Raw genomic sequence first — 17,530 nt, 5'->3', positions numbered from 1 at the left:
CTAATGAATTTATGCAGGGACAGGAACCACACAGGAAATACCCCTTGACCTGGGTCACGGTAAAAGGCACACCCCTGGGCAGGGCTAGCATACCCAAGGTCAGTGCGGGAGTTGGGCACACAGCAACTATACCAGGGAGATCCCAACTGGAGGAAAAGAATTGGACTTTAAGCAGTCTCAGGAAATCTGCTTTTTCCATGATAAGCTCCAGAGTGGCTGCTGGATGGCCACGATGTCATGTATCCCTAACAACTGCCACACGCAGCCAGTTCGGAGTAAATCGCCCATGGAAACAGGCCCTTGGGCCAGCCCTATTTAGCTAAGATTGCAAGCCTATGCACACTTATTTGGGAACAAGCCTAATTAAACTTAGAGAATATCTAGTTTAACCCTCTGCCCTCCATGCACTAACCCATGTCAACAGCACAAATTCACCTTTGTTAAAGTAAGTTTTATTTTGTCACAAGCTGGGGACAGGGGGCTTGACTGAGTGGATTCAGGGAGTGGTAAATGCTTCTTTGCATGAGGGATTTGTGCCTGCCTCCCTTAAAGAGGTAGTTGTGCATCCGCTCCTGAAAAGGCCAGGAGGGTAATAACTACCAGCTGGTGACAAACACCTCCTTTCTGGGTAAGAAAGTATGGTAAGATGCTCAAGGGTTGGTGGCAGCTCAGCTCCAGGCACTCTTGGAGGACACAGATTATCTGGACCCATTCCAATCCGATTTCAGGCCTGGTCTGATGACAGAAGCAGCTCTGGTCACCCTGATGTATGTCCTTTATCGGAAAAGAGCCAGGGGGAGTACAACCCTATCAATTCTCTTTGATCTCTCAGCAGCTTTTGATATCATTGACCATGGTATCCTCCTGGACCAGCTCTGCAAGTCAGCATTCCTTCCTGCAGGCCCGCTGTCAGCAAATTGCATTGGGTGACTGTATGCCAACCCTCTGGCATTTGCACTGTGTAGCGCCGCAGAGTACTATCTTGTCCCCAATACTTTTTAATGAAGCCATTGGAAGAGGTCATTAGATTGGGAGCACGATGTCATTGGTGTGCTGGTGACACTCTGTTCTATTTCTCTGTGACATCTGAGTCAGGTGTCCTTGTCTGTGATAGGGGAGGGGGAAGAGCGAGTGAGGATTTATTCCAAAGTAAATCTCACTATGTTTAATGGGGTTACTCCCTAGTAACTGTGTATGTTTGCAGCCTAAGAGCATGGGTTATTATAGTCTACAATACATTCCCACACTCTCTCTTGCCAGTGCACCATATTAAGTTTGCAATTAATCGGTAGGTGCCATACAGTTCTTTGCTGGTCCCAGGCACTCCATCCTCCCCATCTGGATTTGGGCCTGAAAGACCAAGGAAAAGTGTGGGTATATAGAGGGTAAGCAAGCACAATTGGGGACATTGCACAGTTCTGTCCTGAAAGCAAGAAAGAGGTTAATTATCTTGCCTTCTATAAAATTTAAATTATAGTAATTATTTCTAATTACACACATATATTTGCATATGTAAATTAGCAGATCCAAATTTGTGCAGTTTTTTTGTCCTATGTGCCTGTCCCCTAGCACTGCCCTTGCGGACATCCTAAGACAGTGCAAAAAAGGATTAATTTAAATATGAGTAGTCCAATGTATCAATATTAAATTTAAATTTGTGAGTTATTAATTTTTATCACATTAAAACAAAAGTGTCCAAGTGTTTGTCAGTTCTCTCAATGGTAACTGGCCAACAAACAGCATGATCCAGTAGCAATTTTTTTTGCTGCCTGTACTTCTTCCTTTGTCACTCTATATGTAAAAGGGTTATGGAGTTGCTTTATTAAACATGAAGGCTTAAAATTTAGAACAGGAGCCTGCTCTATACGCACACGTGTGCACGCACATGCACAAACACACACACATATACATATAGACCAGCTTTCCCCAAACTGCTGCCCTCTGGATGAGTCAGGTTGCAACTCCGATCATCCCCAGTCAATGGCCTTTTTGGCTACGGATGATGGGAGTTGTAGTTCAACACTTCTGGAGGGGACCAGGTTGGGGAAGGCTAATATATAAATGCGTGCATGCATGCACACACACCCTCAGGCTGCTGCCTGTTCAGAGAAACAGTATACTGATCCTGACAAAAAGTGGTTGAAAACCTGTTTGTCTCTATGGGGAAAGAGTGACTAATATACTTAATTGTGGAATAAGTCATATTTATTACTGATTATTAGTTTTTTTATATTATTGTGGCTGCTGGGTGACCATATTTTGTTTAGCTAATTGCTTGCAAACACAAAAAAATTAGTTGAGATTTCCTAAATGGGAGCATTGGGGGAAGAGTAAGAACATAAGAAGAGCCCTGCTGGGTCAGACCAAGAGTCCATCTAGTCCAACATTCTGTTCACACAGTGGCCAACCAGCTGTCGACCAGAAACCCACAAGCAGGGCTTGAACGCAAAAGCACTCTTCCAAGCAAGAGTTCGATGAGTTTGAAATATCTACTGAGCTAACTTATCTCCTGAGCAAACACTCTGAAAATGCTGGTTTTCAGTTTGCAAAGTATGCAAATTCCTGTGTGTGTGTGTTTTGGGGGTGGGGGGTTGGAGGAGGTTGGTTATGTTTGTGTGTTTGTTCAATTCTGTTCAAATCTGTTTAAACTCATATAAGTAATTAACAGTGCAAGCCTATACTTATCTGGGAATAAGCCCCACAGAACACAGTCAGAGTTACTTCTGAGTAAACATGCATTTCACTGCATAATACATTAAAAATTCATAGCAAGATTGCTCAACATTTGGTTTCTACTTTAGATTAACAAGTACGAACATCTCAAAAGACAAACCAGCCAAACACATGCCAGTTTTCTGCCTGCATTTGTATGCCATCCCCAGCTCAAACGCCATCCCCAGCTCAAACCGCACTAGATGCAGCCATCAGGAACAAATTAAGAGGATTGCAATGATCAGTTACTTTGGCTTCACACTTTTCAGTGAAGAAGCAATTTGTTTCCTTGTACTGGGAGACCAAAGGTTTGCTTCATTTCCTTGCTTCTGCCAACTTCTTCCTTTCTTCTGTTAGAAATGTTGACATAAATGGGGTGGAGTGAAAAGTCACACTGTGCAAGATAGAATAAATACGCAACTTTTCTTTAAGGTGGATCAGATAAATAGGGAAAAAAGTTTGTGATTTACTTTTACTGCTCTGTAAATAAGGCTAAAAGAAAAGAAACAAATCAAAATGAAATGTGCAAAAATGAGGTAAAACTACTTTAAAACTATTCTTAAAAAAGAAACGTAATGATTTCTTTATCATCAATGTTTATAAAGTCAACTGAAGTAAATGCCAAAAGGGAAGGGTTGATTAACAGGTGATTTATTATTCAGGCAATATGAGTACTTATTTCTATCATGAAAACCTTGGAGACAGAGGTCTCATTCTTAACGGCAGGCAGGCAAGATTAACAATAAGAAATCAGTTTCTTTTACTAACCAGCTCTAACATGTAAAACTGTTCCATATTTTACAGGCTGCTCTAACATGGTTCCCTTCATTAGTTTATTTTTTGTATTTCTATCCCAACATTTGTCCAGAGGTTTGGAGCTCTGAAGGCAGTTGGGACTTTTGGTAACTTTCCTTCTTCTCTCTGCTCCTGCATTTTTGGTTGTTTAGTCAGTGCTGTTTTATTTTTTCAATGCGTCAAAATGCGTTCATTTTCTTTTGAATCTAGTTACTTTCCACTCCTCTGCTCTTTTTCTTTCTCCAGGACTTGGGGGGGGGGTCTTTTTATTTTGGATCCTCCTTCCTTGCTTACAGCTCTTTTGCTTTAATTAGCTATGGATATCCACCCGCAGATAGCGGGGAGTGAGGATGGTGGGGGCGGAGGCTGGGGGAGCTCCATGTCCAAAGGCAGCATGCCTTTGAATACCAGCTACTGGGAGAGGGAGCTGGTAGGATTAAGTTCATGCCCTGCTTTTGGGCTTCCCAAATACATCTGGCTACTAGTCACTGGAGAAATAGATCTTCTTTTGTTCTTATATTCCCAACAAAGCCACCCATCCAGCAGATTCAAGGAAGCGAAAATCTTGAATAGATGTGTGTATATTTAATTCAATATTTGACTACTTATAAGATATCTGAAAAATTTTAAGTCAATCGACAATTTTTCAAGGTAATTCTTAAATACTGAATAAAATACAATACATTATATAATAATACTATATATTCCTCTTTTGCCCTGCAGCCCACTGAAAATCTTCTCCAGAGGGTTGGTCCCTTGAGCCCGCTGGGTGGGTGGAGTTGATGGGAATATAAGAACAAGGGATGATCCCTGCTACAGCATCCTTTTTTCCATAGGGACTACCCAGATGTTTCTGGGAAACCCAACTCCTACTGTGGGCTCCCTCCGCCCATAGGTGGTATTCAAAAGGATACTGCCTCTGAACAAGGAGGCTCCATTTACAGCTAATAGCTGTTGATGGATCTATCACCCATGAATTTGTTTATTCTCCACACACACTTTAATCATTATAGTTTTAGCAGGGAATACATAAAAACAACCAAAATAAAGCAAAAAATTCAAAATCCAGAATAAAATCCACAATACAATTTTACCCAACATAATAAAACAATAATAATTTTAAAAGAAAGAAAGCAATTTACAGTGCAGTCCTATACCCACTTACCTTGGAATAAGTCCTAGTCAATTCAATGGGATTTACTTCCAAGCAAATATATATAGAATTGCACTGTAACTCCTGAGTTTTACCAAACTGAGGAATCCAACATCAACATTTTCTGCATAGAAGATAATTGAAAGAGATGTAGTCAGCCTAATAACAACAACAATTATAAAAATTTCAGTGATCAATAAAAACAAACGATATTTGGATGCTCCATAACATGAGAATTTGGACTGGTTTATCCACATGAGTAAGATCTGTAAACAAATTCCTGTGAATGCCTCTCACTTACACTTGCTTGCCTAAATTTACTAACCTTTGGTGGGTCAATTTTCCATAAACCGAATATCCCAAATTTAAATTAAACACTGTACATCAAAGGGGAATGAATAAATCGCCTTTTGAAATTATATATACATACTAATCATAGAATCATAGAATAGTAGGGTTGGAAGGGGCCTACAAGGCCATCGAGTCCAACCCCCTGCTCAATGCAGGAATCCAATGTATATATCATGGGTAGTATCCAGTCCTGCCCACACACTAGCTGCACCTACTACTAGAACAATGGGAACTTGGTAGTTCCGAAGCAATGGGAAATGAACAGAAATGCTAGTTTCCATAACAGTGCAGGTCAGCAGAGCTTGCAGAAGGGAGCACCACTTAACTGTCTTGTTCCGGAAACAAGTGTTTGCAGGGAAGCACTAGCTCCTGTTGCACTCACGGTGGGCCCCATGAGCACAACATAACCAGAGGAGGCACAGCAGAAGTACTGGATACTGCCCATGCATCTCTAATCATTCTACATACCCAGAATTCTAAATACCCAATTCTTGCACTAATCATTCTAAATATCCAGAAAATGAAAAGATTCTATATTGCAGAAAAGTTCCATCTTATCCTTGACATTGTACAGAAAACAGCCTTGTACAATCCTTGACATTGTGCAGAAAATACACACACACACGAGCTATCCTGACTCATGTGTGTGTGTATTTCTTTCTTTTTTTCCCTCCCAGTGCTTCCTTTTTAAAAAATCCCTCCCCATTGGTTTCGTGGGGGGGATAAGTATGCCTGCCCAAGGCTGGCATAGTTGAAGGGCCTGATCCTAAAGTATCAAAGAAACAAAGGGACTTCGGATCTAAGGCTCCTCTGATGTACACCCAACCCACAAAACCAGATTTTGGGGCCCACTGCCCCAAACACACCCACCAAGCTTTCTATGTGAGTAATTAGGGCCTCTGGTGCACACATGGTCCCTACCAGCAGAGTTCCTCTCCACCCCATCCACCCAGTGGGTCTGGGGTTTAGGATTGATTGCTCTGAAATTTACTAATTAACGCAGTCTAGAGTCTTGTTTGCTTGGAGCTCAAACAAGATTATATTTTTCTTATAAAGCTCCTAAAATGAAGCGAACACAACAACAAAAATGTCAACAGTCAGTTTTCATTCTAAAAAGACTGTTGGAAAACGTACATTCTAAAAAGACAGCTGACACAGTAGGGAAGAGAAAGAGAAAGGAGGGAAAATCTGAGAAGTCATCTGAAATCACAGGGTAACCTCTTAAATAATTTTACTTAATGCGTGGAAGAATATAATGTGCTCTACGCACCTAGGGATTTCAATTTTTGATTCTCGGCCAAACTAGAAATCTGATTCCTATGCTCACAATTATGGTACAACTTTGAAGATTCAACAATGAAATCAGTTCACAGCAAGCCTTAACCAATTAATGTGATGGAACTCACTGCAGTAATTCTGGAGACCTCCGAAATTTCAGGGTATGCTCCATTCTTCACTGTAGAAGGCAGACAAACCTCCACATCAGTGAGGTTAAGATCGCCATCTAAAGAGACATTTTCTTCTCAGCCCAAAGCTTTTTAGTGTTCACTGTTCTTTAGTATCAGAACAGATAAAGACAAAGCTGTGATTTTCTGCCTCAATATTTCTCTATATACACTTGTTTTCCCCTCCCCACCCCTGCCCCATTAGACTTCTCCAGCCTGGTAAGATGTGTTAAACAGAAGGTGCCTCCAACTGATTTTCAGGGGTCCACCTTTTCCCCCATCCCACAGACTATTCCATTCAGCAGAATCCCCTGACCTTGATAGCATTTGGATGGGTGGGGCTGGAGGAGCCTCATGAAAAGGGAGCAGAGAAGTCCACTTCTCCCAGCCCAGTTACATGCGTCTAAAGCTGCATCCAAACCAGTAATTACAATTCTCTGATTTTGTTCAATCTACATGGTTTCAAATAAAGTTGTTATTAAAAACCACAAGATTCCCAAGGCAAAAAAAGTTCACAAAATAAGCTGTGCATAAATCATAGTATGGCATTTTGCTTTGCCAGCAAATGGACCTTGGCAGAATAAAAAAAATGCTCCAATAGATTCAAGCTCCCACACAAGGAACTGATTTATCTTCTGGTTCTTTTTGCTTAAGGATCATTAATCATTAGTACTCCACAATTTAAAAACAAGCAAATTAAATCTAAGCTTATCAATAAAATCAAGGTAATTCTTTAAAACGGCTGTCAGTTAATATTTCACGATTGCCATATTTTGTTAATATTTATATTTCCTACTTACAAGAAAACAGGTGGTTATTATTAGCTTGACTGGATAGTTTAATCTTATCTGTTCAAAAAGACGAATGTCCTAACTCAGTAAATGCAATGTCCGTTCAGAGATCTGCTGTACTGGAAGCAGAGAAGGCTGCTATGTGGGAAAGGAAGCAGCCACACCCAACCAATGACACAAACATATGTATAACCCCCCTCCCATGCATTTACTTTGCTGAGGGCATCCTCAAATCTGGACGTGGCTCTGAGGGTACAGCTGTGGCGCCACACCAACAGAACTGTTTTGGGCCAGTTATGGAAGCTCTAAAATTCAAACCTCATGAACTTGTATTCAGGCTATTAAATGTTTACTCTCCCATTTTATTCCTTAAAGGAACTACCCGTATATAGGTCAGCTTAGTCACCTATGAAGTCACCATGGAAAACCTCTCCAGGGGTAACCCAACTGCAGCAGCTGCAATTGACAATTAGATAAATCTTGCCCAGGTTATTCTGCCCCAGCTGGGCATTGTATTGCCATATTGCCCCTTAGTCTCTGCATTTAGAACTGGGGCGAGTGGGGGGGAGAGATCTACACAAAAACAGAATGAGAAGCGTGTTGGGGTATTATCCGGATTTTCATGAAATTGGCTTTGGTCCATCAGCGGCACACGAAGCAAGAAAAGGTGAGTAAACAGTACCTAAAAACCTGCTTTTCAAAGATCAAACTGCAGTTGAAATCGCCTTACTTTGGGATGGGTGGGCAGAGTCCCACTAGTACAATTGAACATCATCAACCCCAAAGATGCTGCTCAGCCAATGAGAGAGGCTTGCTCCCTGCCCCTCTTCCTGCTCCTCTGCTCAGGGAAGTTTCATGGAAGAATAATGTGGTCATTTTCCCTAAACGCTCTGGAATCAGCAGAAGGGCTGCTGCTGTTGCTGCCTCTCCTTCCCAACCACAAACTAAGCCTCCCCCTCCTGCCCACACTTTTATGAATGGGAAGATAAAGGCTAGATACTCTGACAGGTAAAAGCAACAAATATGCAATTCTGAAGCCCCAAAGCAACACTGTAGTACTTTCATGAATGACAAACGCAGGCCCATTGAGAACAAGAGGCTCGCTTCCCTCCACAGCCTCCCTTTCCATGCTCGGTAATATACAAAAGGAGACAACCAGTTACTTCCCCAGTGTGGCACCCACAGCACCCTTCTAGCAAATTCGATTCCAAACTAGGGATGGTAGAGAATTACGCCACAGATCTCGGTGAGGCCGAATGCCAGTGCATTCAGCCCCCCGAACTCCATGGCGGAAGGGCCTGCCACCCCCCCGCCCCCCTGCAGATCCCCCCCGGGACGAGACTTACCTGGGGAGGATCTTCTGGGTGGCGGCGGCTCCGGCAGCGACTGCGGCGGTGGCGTCAGTTGGTCCTCTGACTGGCCGCCGCCGCCACTTCCAGTCTTGTTAAAAAAAAAAAAAGACGTGATAGGCTACATAAAGATTTACGTAGCCTGTCATGGCTGGGTTTAAAAAAAAAAAAAACACGACGTGATAGGCTATGTAAATCTTTATGTAGCCTATCATGGCTGGGTGGGTTTAAAAAACAAAAACAAAACCGTGCATGCAAATGGCAGCGGCTACGGCCGCCGCCATTTGCGTTCCTCATTTTGGGCCGTCTTAGACTACGTAAATATTTACGTAGACTAAGACGGCGAAAATACGGGGAATGCAAATAGCGTCCGCTACGCTATTTGCGTTCACCTTATTTTCGCAGTCTTAGTCTACGTAAATATTTACGTAGATTAAGACGGCAAAAATAAGGAACGAAAATGGCGGCGGCCATAGCCGCCGCCATTTGCATACGCGGGTTTATTTTTGTTTTTTCCCCAGAGCCCTCCACGGCCAGAAATCCGGCTGCGGACGGCTCTGGCCTGGCTGGGCCTGGCCAGCTGCTCCGCGGAGCTGCCGCGGAGCACAACCGGCCGTGGAGGATTCTGGGGGGGAGGAACAGAGCGCCTCCCCACCACCGCCATCAACATAATCTGCGAAAGGTAAGTGACTTTCATACATCCCTATTCCAAGCCCAGTGCCCTCGGGAAAAAAATAATCTGGGGCAAATTAAATTAAAAATGTATGAACTGAAAAGGCCGGCTAGGTACTCCCCGTAGAGAAAAAGTGAATGGGGGGGAGGGTGCAACAACTGCGCAATTGTGAATGGCACCCACAGCACTGTAGCACATTTATGAATTGAAAAGGCAGGTTAGGTACTCCCAGTGGCCCAAGAGTGAATGTGTGTGTGGGGGAGCAACAACTGTGCGATTGTGAGTGGCACAAACAGCGCTGTAGCACATTTATGAATTGAAAAGGCAGGCTAGATACTCTCAGTGGCAAAAGAGTGCTCAGAGGCCATTCCCTCAGAGGGGGAGACAGTCTGCTTGGGTGGGGCAACCAGGGAGCAGCTGTGAGGATGATCATAGGAGGTGTGTCTGTTTAAAGAGCTACTCCTATTGACATAACTAAGGGAGCCAATAAAAGTGTGCCTTGTAAAGAGACCCACTTACGACTGCTCCTTGGTCTTCTTGTGGATGGAGGATGTCCCCCTCCCTTAGTTCTAAGCCCAACTAAATTCAACGGTACTTCCTCCATGGCTGTAATTGTGTGCACACTTAAGTGGGCCTGAACCCCATCTACTAACCATAATTAGGCTTATTTCTGAATAAACATGTATATTTTTGATCATGTATATCCTGATTCAATTGTTAATCAGTAATTTCAAGTTTTGAATTATTGCAATATGCGTATTTACTTCATCACAAGAGACCTCCTCTTCCAACATAGGCCATATTCACCAGTGATACTTAATTTGATCCTGATGGGTATTCCGGGGGGGGGGGGGGGGGCAGAATTTCATGTATCTAGAATTAGAAAGAAAAACCTACATTGGCTACAGTGGACATTTTATTTTTAAAAGGCTTCACTCCTGTAATGCATGAGCATTCATAAGCAATATAATTAAGATTAAATGGTACATTAGCCAAATATATCATTTGCATCTGTTACAAGACTGGGAGGGGGGATAACTTTTCCTCCTGGTGAACCCCTTCTTTACATGGGTTCCCCAGGAAAAGAATCTCTGATAGGCTGCCACCAATCAGGATGAAGTTCCTAACGCACCCTAGTCTGTCCAGTTGCTTGGGGAGTTTTTGAGTCCTGTTGCCAAGGTCCCCTTTTTCCAGCCCAGCTCTAGGGAAAAAGAAAAACAATAGGGACTTTGGACTTTCCTTCCCATAGCCTAGAAACAGAACTTTCCAAAACCCTTCTAAAAATCCGAAAATGCAAGTGGTAGCTTTGTAAACATACAGTCTTTTATGTGACGAAGAGTTCAATGAGAAATCCCTTTTAAAACAACACAGCCAAATGTCCAGTATAAAAAGATTATTTAGGGGAGGAAAGACAAATGGGGGGAGGAGGAACTAGGGAAGGTGACAATCACACACATACACAGAATTCCGAATAAAAATGAAAAAGTCAGTCTAACGTATCTAGTCACATTACCTACTTGAGTACAGTCTTGGGTCTTAGAGTATATGCTGAGTTTATTGCAGAGAGGATGTTCTGAGAGAGAGAGAGAGAGAGAGAGAGAGAGAGGTCACATCTGGCTTCCAGTTACATGGTATGCAGGAAAACACTAAAAGGACTGAGGGAATCTTTTTATGGGGATATCCACTCAGTAAAACCCAGCCCCTCTGCAGAGACTGATGGTTGATCTGTCCAGTAATGTGATAGCCTCCATTTCTGATGTCAGTGGTCTAGCTGGCAAATCAGAAAATTACCTAGTGTTTGGACCCACCTTCTTAACAACTGTACTTTATATCTCCAAAACCCCAAGGTGGCTGGAACCAGTCAGCCATTCTAGAAAAGAGATTACGGTTTTGTTTGCATTTTGGAGTACAAAGAAAGCTAGATAAAACTATTCAGTTGTCCAGCAGGTGCCAACTGACCAGATGCTTTAAGGGACACTTTGGATCAGAAGAAGGGGATTGTGCTTCTGTCAGTGACACAGTCTTTCCATCCCCTCCAAGGTCCTCATTCCCAGTAGGGGAAAGGAACAAGGGCAAAATCTTAGCCTTTTCATGAAAATCCCCACATTTTTAGACATCCATGAGACTTTCTTCCATCACTAAACAAAACCCTTCCTGTAATTTAAACCTATTACTTTATGTTCTGTAGACAAAAGATAAATGGGAAAACTGCTGCCTCTGTTATATGAACACTTTTGTAAAATACACCAGTGAAATGCTTGGAAGCTGGTGTTGCCCATCTTCAGCAAATTAAATAAAGTAGAAATTCAGTTTAGGGCACCAAGAGTTTTGTGGTTACGTTCTCTTAAGAAATTGGTGAAGAGCAGCAGAAATATTTGGGAGTCAGTCATTTGCCAGCAGGAGATGTACTATATAATTAAACTGTCATCCTTGTTGATAGCTTATTATCAGCAGGTAATAAGATATGTGTGCCATTACAAACCATTGTACTGTATTTTATGCTGCAAGAGATTAGGGTACATTTCTAATGACAGCATAGAGTGATCACTTAGAGATTGTTGCCATTATGGACATTATAAATCACAACCTACAGTTTAATAGTTTTAACAATTATCTACAGTGCCTATGCTGGAAAATGACTAGCAATGAAAATGACTAGCTTTTTTCCACTGATGAGGAATAAGTGTTAACAAGCTGAACTGTAAGAAAACTCTAAGGAACAATAGAAGAAGTAGTTTATACTTAAGAGTGTTTCTTCTCTAGTTCTGTATAGCCACATATATAAATACAAATACACACCCGATTTTATCAAAGGATAGTCGTAAGCCATTTATCCAAGTGAGTTCACTAGACCCAATCTATTATTGAATAAAGAAGTGACCACACCATAAATACAAGCATGAATGGGCCTCTACTCCAAAAGATCTTCTGCACTCTGTAAAGAGCATGCCATGCTTAGGTGCAAACCTATGCATGTTTACACAGAAAACAGTCCTACAATTCCCAGCATGCCCAAGCCAAATTCCTAATGAATGACCAGTGGGGATCCTAACAGTAAGATTATGCCTAAATTCAACTCATGGCTGAAGTGCTGTATGAAACTAAAATGTGTATTTTCCAGAGGGGTAGCCAGATTAGTTTTTAAGGCACCATACAACTCTTTTTTTTATTTATTGTATTTATTTATGCAATTTATTAGCCACTTTTCATGACAAAATAATCCCAAAATGGGGTACAAAACCAATAAAACAGTAAAATCACACAAGCATTGACCAACACAACAGTAAAACAGGAAATAATAACACTAACACGGATAAATACTAACAGTTTACAAGATCCAGCAACACTAATTCAACCAAAAGTGTGGGTGAACAATTAAGGTCTTTAGTTAACACTGAAAGCTTGTACAATTCAGAACCAACCCTATACGAGGAGGTGAGGAGAGAGTTCCACAATCTGGTGCCTTTATCAAGAATGTTCTCTCTCTCAGGTTGCCACATATCAAACCCCAGGCAAATACAGCACCATTAAGAAGGCATCCCCATAGATCGTAAAATTCAGGCAGGCACATGAGGGAAAATCCACTCCATCAGGTATCCAGGTCCTAAACTGTGTAGGTTAGCACAAGCATCCTGAACTTGGCTTGATAGCTTATTGGCAGGCAATGCAACTCCTTCAGAACTGGTGTAATATGTTCCCAGGAGGCACAGCAGCCTAGAATTTTGCAGTAGCTGCAGTTTCCAGGCCAATCTCACAGCATTAGGGCTTCTTCACATGGAGGTTTTATCCTGCTACTGAGATTGGTTACTCACGGATGTTTGCAGGTCCTTTAGATGATTAACGTCCAGGGTGTTTCCCACACTAAATGACCTTTATTCCATTTTTTTTAAAGTTCGGAGATAATGAGCTATCAAATTACAGCGCTTGAGTTTCATACGTGAAAAAGGAAAAGCAGCAAGACCACAGCGCCACGTAGCGGCTGTATAATGAAACATGTGCAAGACTCAGATAAGGGGGAAAGGGAGGGGAAGAATGTGCATGTCAAGGGAGTCTGACATGATCCTGCATTTAAAACAGAATCAGAAAGCCCCATTTTAAATGTGGGATTTTAGGCTGGTGTAGAGAAGCTGTTAAAATTAAGAGTTAAAAAAAATTAAGTCGGTATAACTGGGAGCATTAGAAAGGTGTGAATCTGTGTTGATTTCACTAGTCTGGAATGCAGCTACAAAAAATGAGACGTTTACATTGGCTGATGATCAAAATAAATTGTTGTGATTACACAAAGATAGAAAGAAACGTAATAGTATTCACTGACACCAAGACAATGGCACATTTACTGTGGTATGGGGCAGGGTTATACCCTAGAGTTATACCCAGGGTTATACCATTCAGGGCATACCCTAGGTTCACACAGTGCTTTGTTTCTGCATACATGTGAGCAATTCCAACCCTTCCTGAGCCATACATGTGCCCATGCTTACATGGAGAAACATCATGTGAGCCTGCTCATCAAAGGATCAAAGGATCCTGTAAAATAGGGGTGGGCAACCTGAGACCCTTGGCCTAATTGCAATTCAGACCTCTAGCAAGACAAATTTGTCCCTTTTCTGCCAGCTCTCTGGGCAGGAAGAAAAGGGAGAGTGAGAGAGAAAAGGAGGTGGCAGAAAGAGAAAAAGGGTGACCCACCCATTTTTGGTCCTGGCTCTGCCCATTACTGGCTTTGGTCCTGCCCACCATTGATGTGTGGCCCCTGACCCACGAGGGAATGCCACCCTTGACAGAAAAAAGGTTGCTCGCCCCTGCTGTAGAATCTACTGGTATAGATAAATATCTGATGCTACTTCAGATAACTATTCCTGAATATAATTTGGGATTGTTCGTTTCATTACATGTAGAAGTATTCTTTACTGTATTTATACAGTATACTGCCTCTTTCAAGTCAGTTTACAATTTAAAATACCAAACACACACACACACATACCCAAAGTCAAAATGATAAAGTACTGGCTGTGAACTGGTTCTGGATTACTCTCTGGCCTTACTTTGAGACTCTTAAGGCAGAAAGAGTGATGTTGCCATTTAAATGAGACTGAACTTCTACTTGAATTGCCCTATTGACGGAACTGGGAAATTGTAATGAAGTATGCAAATAGATCTTGACATTTGATCCCCAAACCCCAAATCTTTCATTATTCCCCCATCCCACCCCATTCCCCCAGAATACTATTAGTATTTTAGGGCACAATCCTATGGATGTTTAGACAGAAAAAAGTCCACAACAACCATCATTCCCAGCAAGCCATGACACAAATTTTTAGACATGACAATGGAAATGCACAAATAATCTCCAGTCTCTTTAAACCAGGGATGGGCAGAAGGTAGATCTGGATCTACTGGTAGATTGCTGGGTGATTTGCAGTAGATGCGCAAGGATTTCTGGCTCCCAGCTGTTTAACAATAGCAGCAACAAAATGACTCCCCTACCCCACCCCACTGCCCTCAATTATACTTCTGAAATGAAGAAACTTTGGGATAACCAGGAATGGGTTTTGTGTGGAAGTGCTGTGAGTTGCAATTAGTTCTGATACTCACAACAAATTCCTGGACTCAGCATGTTTCAATACTAAGCACAAATCTTTTTCACTAGGCTCTGTTTGGTGGATATCAGGGCTCTTGTAAAAAAACAAAGCAAGTCTTGCAAGCCTGACGTTTTGCCTACCCATTTTAAACTTTTGTAAATAGCAGCACAGGGAGGAAGGAGGTGATTTGTATTAGGACCACTGCACAGGAGGAAGGAAGCTAACATTTTCCCTTGTGTCATTTTTCCAATGAAAATGCTGCTGCCACCCCAGCTATGATCTGCATATCATTTGCATGTATATAGTGTGGGGCAAGAGTAGGAGAAATTGGGACAATAGTAGGAGGAAAAGGCTAAATAAAATCCACCCATGTCATGGCCTGGACATGTGGACTGGACCTCACGAAACTGCTAGTTTTCAAATGTCTGGAGATGCCTTCATATACATTTCAATATTCTCCCCCATGTCTATGGAAACTGAGGCCTCAAATTTTATTTTTCTTATTTGCATGTGCTCTTACTTTTTAATTGATGTAATCCACCTTGTGGATCATTTTGATGGAAATGCAGCATATAAATTTATAATTAATAAAATAAAATCCTATGTACAACAGATCTGGTTGTCTTCATCACACAACAGTTGCAACTCAAGCACCACGCTTCACATATTTATTAAGGAGCAAAACTCCAATGTCCCTGAGTGTGTGTGAGCTGCAGCATTATATAACAAATTGAAAACCACTGTGGTATTGGAGTTAGAATGTTGGGTTTTGAAGACCCAAATTCAAATCTACAATCAAGCATGAAGCTCACTGGTGATCCTGGGCCAGTCACTCTCTTTTAACCTAATCTACTTCACAGCGTTGTTGTGAGAATTACAAAGGGGGGGATCGATAACCATTTATGTCACTCTGAGCCTCTTAGAGCAGGCTTCCCTATCCAAGTCCCTCCAGATGTTTTGGAATACAACACTTGGCATTCCTGATAATTGGCCATGCTGGCTGGGCCAGATGGGAGTTGTAATCCAAAACATCTGGAGGGCACCAGAGTAGGGAAGGCTGTCTTAGAGGAAGGATGAGATACAAATGTAACCATTTCCTCTTATTTCCACTGCTCAGACATGAGCGTAGTTGCTGATGCAGTCAAGAGAGGGATCTCTGATGCACACAAGAGAGGGATCAGCAGGCATGGGAGAATCCCCAAGGCTTTTAGAAGTACAAAAAAAATTGGAAACAAAATCCTAAGGGGGAGAGAACCCCAAAACCAACCTAATGTGGCCTGCGCATGCTCAGGAAAGCTGCCTGTGTTGAGGCAGAAAAAAAATAGGTGGCAGAGGGCATGGAATGGAGCAGGCTTCGCCCACCAGGTGCTTTCCAAACTACAGCTCCCAGCATCCCCCGGCCAGTCTCTTCTCTCTGGCTGCGGAGGGACAGGGCTCAACTGTGTCAAACCGCAGGTAGTGGCAGACAGCCCCCCTCAGGGCAGATGCTGAGAGATCCCATCATGGTGAGGTAATGTCTCTACTGCATATTTATACCTCACACACAATGATATCTGATGCAATATTTTGGCTAATGCGGAATAAAACGCTGGGAATCATGCTAGAAAAGCGGCATATGAACGGCGTAATGCGCCCCAACAGTTATCGGTGCACTTCAATACCGATAAAAAGCATTAGTGCAGATCCACCAAGCTGGAATGGAGGGGCCTGGAGTACGGGACGGCTGGCTGGCTGGCATAGTGCCAGACACCCCGCAACGTTTTGTTGCAGTTCCCGCTTCTAAACCAGTAACAACCAGGTCCGCTGTGAAATCAAGTAGTCCCGAAAGAAAAAAGTCATAGAGGCGCTTCAGCCTCCTTCAGAAGCCAGCGGAAGATTGTTTGCCTGTCATCGCAGAGCAAACAAAGGCAGCCCCGGAGCGGGCGCCGCGTCAAGCAGATTCCAGAGGGCTGCGCTAGGAGGGCGCGCAGGCGCCGCCGAAAGCCGCCCCGTGCGGAGTTCGCTCGCTCGTCCGCTCGTTCCCCCGACGCGGCAAGCGACGCCCTCCCGGTCGCCTCCTGCCCCACCTGCCCGCCGCCCGCTTTTACTTTCGTTTGTATCCAAAGTCCAGCAACTGCGTCGCGAGGGGGAGACAGGGCGACCCGCAAGACCGCAGCCGGGGGGGGGCTCAGCCGGGGGGGGACAGGGGGGCGGGGAGAAGCCAAGCGGGTACCTCGAAGCAGCCGCCGCAGCCTCTGGCTGGGAGTCCCGCGAAACGCGTCCTGTCCCGAGGCGCTTGCGGATGAGGCGATACAGAAACGGGAAGGGGAGGACGGGCGGGGGGGGGCGGCGAGAAGCGGCCGGCCCCCTCCTCGCGCCCGCCCTGGCTGCGGAGCCAGCGACGGGGCTGAGCGGAGCCGCGCCGCAGGTAGCCGGCGGGGGTCCCTCTCGGGGCGCGGCGGGGAGAGGGGCGGCTGCGGCGAGCGAAGGCGACGAAGGCGAGCGAGCGAAGAACGAGGGCGCGGGGCGCGGAGGCGTCGGGCCGAGGCCGGGCGCCTGGCGGCCGCGCTGGCAACGCCGCGGACGGTTCCGGGTCCGCACCTAAAAAGCGGAGATGGCTGACTTGGAAAGGGGAGAAAAGGGCACCTCAAGGCATCCACGGACGGGAGCAGCTGCCCCTGAGGAAAGGTTACAACAGCTGGG

General features: G+C 43.8%; 1 protein-coding gene across 14 annotated transcripts in view; it reads right to left on the bottom strand.

The window, feature by feature from the left end:
- IL15 (interleukin 15) overlaps nucleotides 1-17,136 on the bottom strand; it is a 69,913-nt gene extending 52,777 nt beyond the window's left edge. For 3 of the 14 annotated variants that reach the window (XR_014792088.1, XM_084856153.1, XM_084856140.1), the window contains exons 1-2: nucleotides 17,061-17,136; nucleotides 10,787-10,842 (exon numbers count right to left, since the gene is read on the bottom strand). The gene's annotated coding sequence lies outside the window, so the exon portion shown is untranslated. The other 11 variants (XM_084856141.1, XM_084856142.1, XM_084856146.1 and 8 more) reach the window with 11 other exon arrangements.
- Nucleotides 17,137-17,530: the final 394 nt, after the last annotated feature.

This window comes from Heloderma suspectum, chromosome 5 (genome assembly GCF_057233095.1).
Source record: "Heloderma suspectum isolate Gila_16-S chromosome 5, 16-S_ref, whole genome shotgun sequence".
NCBI classification, from domain to species: domain Eukaryota; kingdom Metazoa; phylum Chordata; class Lepidosauria; order Squamata; family Helodermatidae; genus Heloderma; species Heloderma suspectum.
This window is presented reverse-complemented; position numbering and strand designations above follow the sequence as displayed.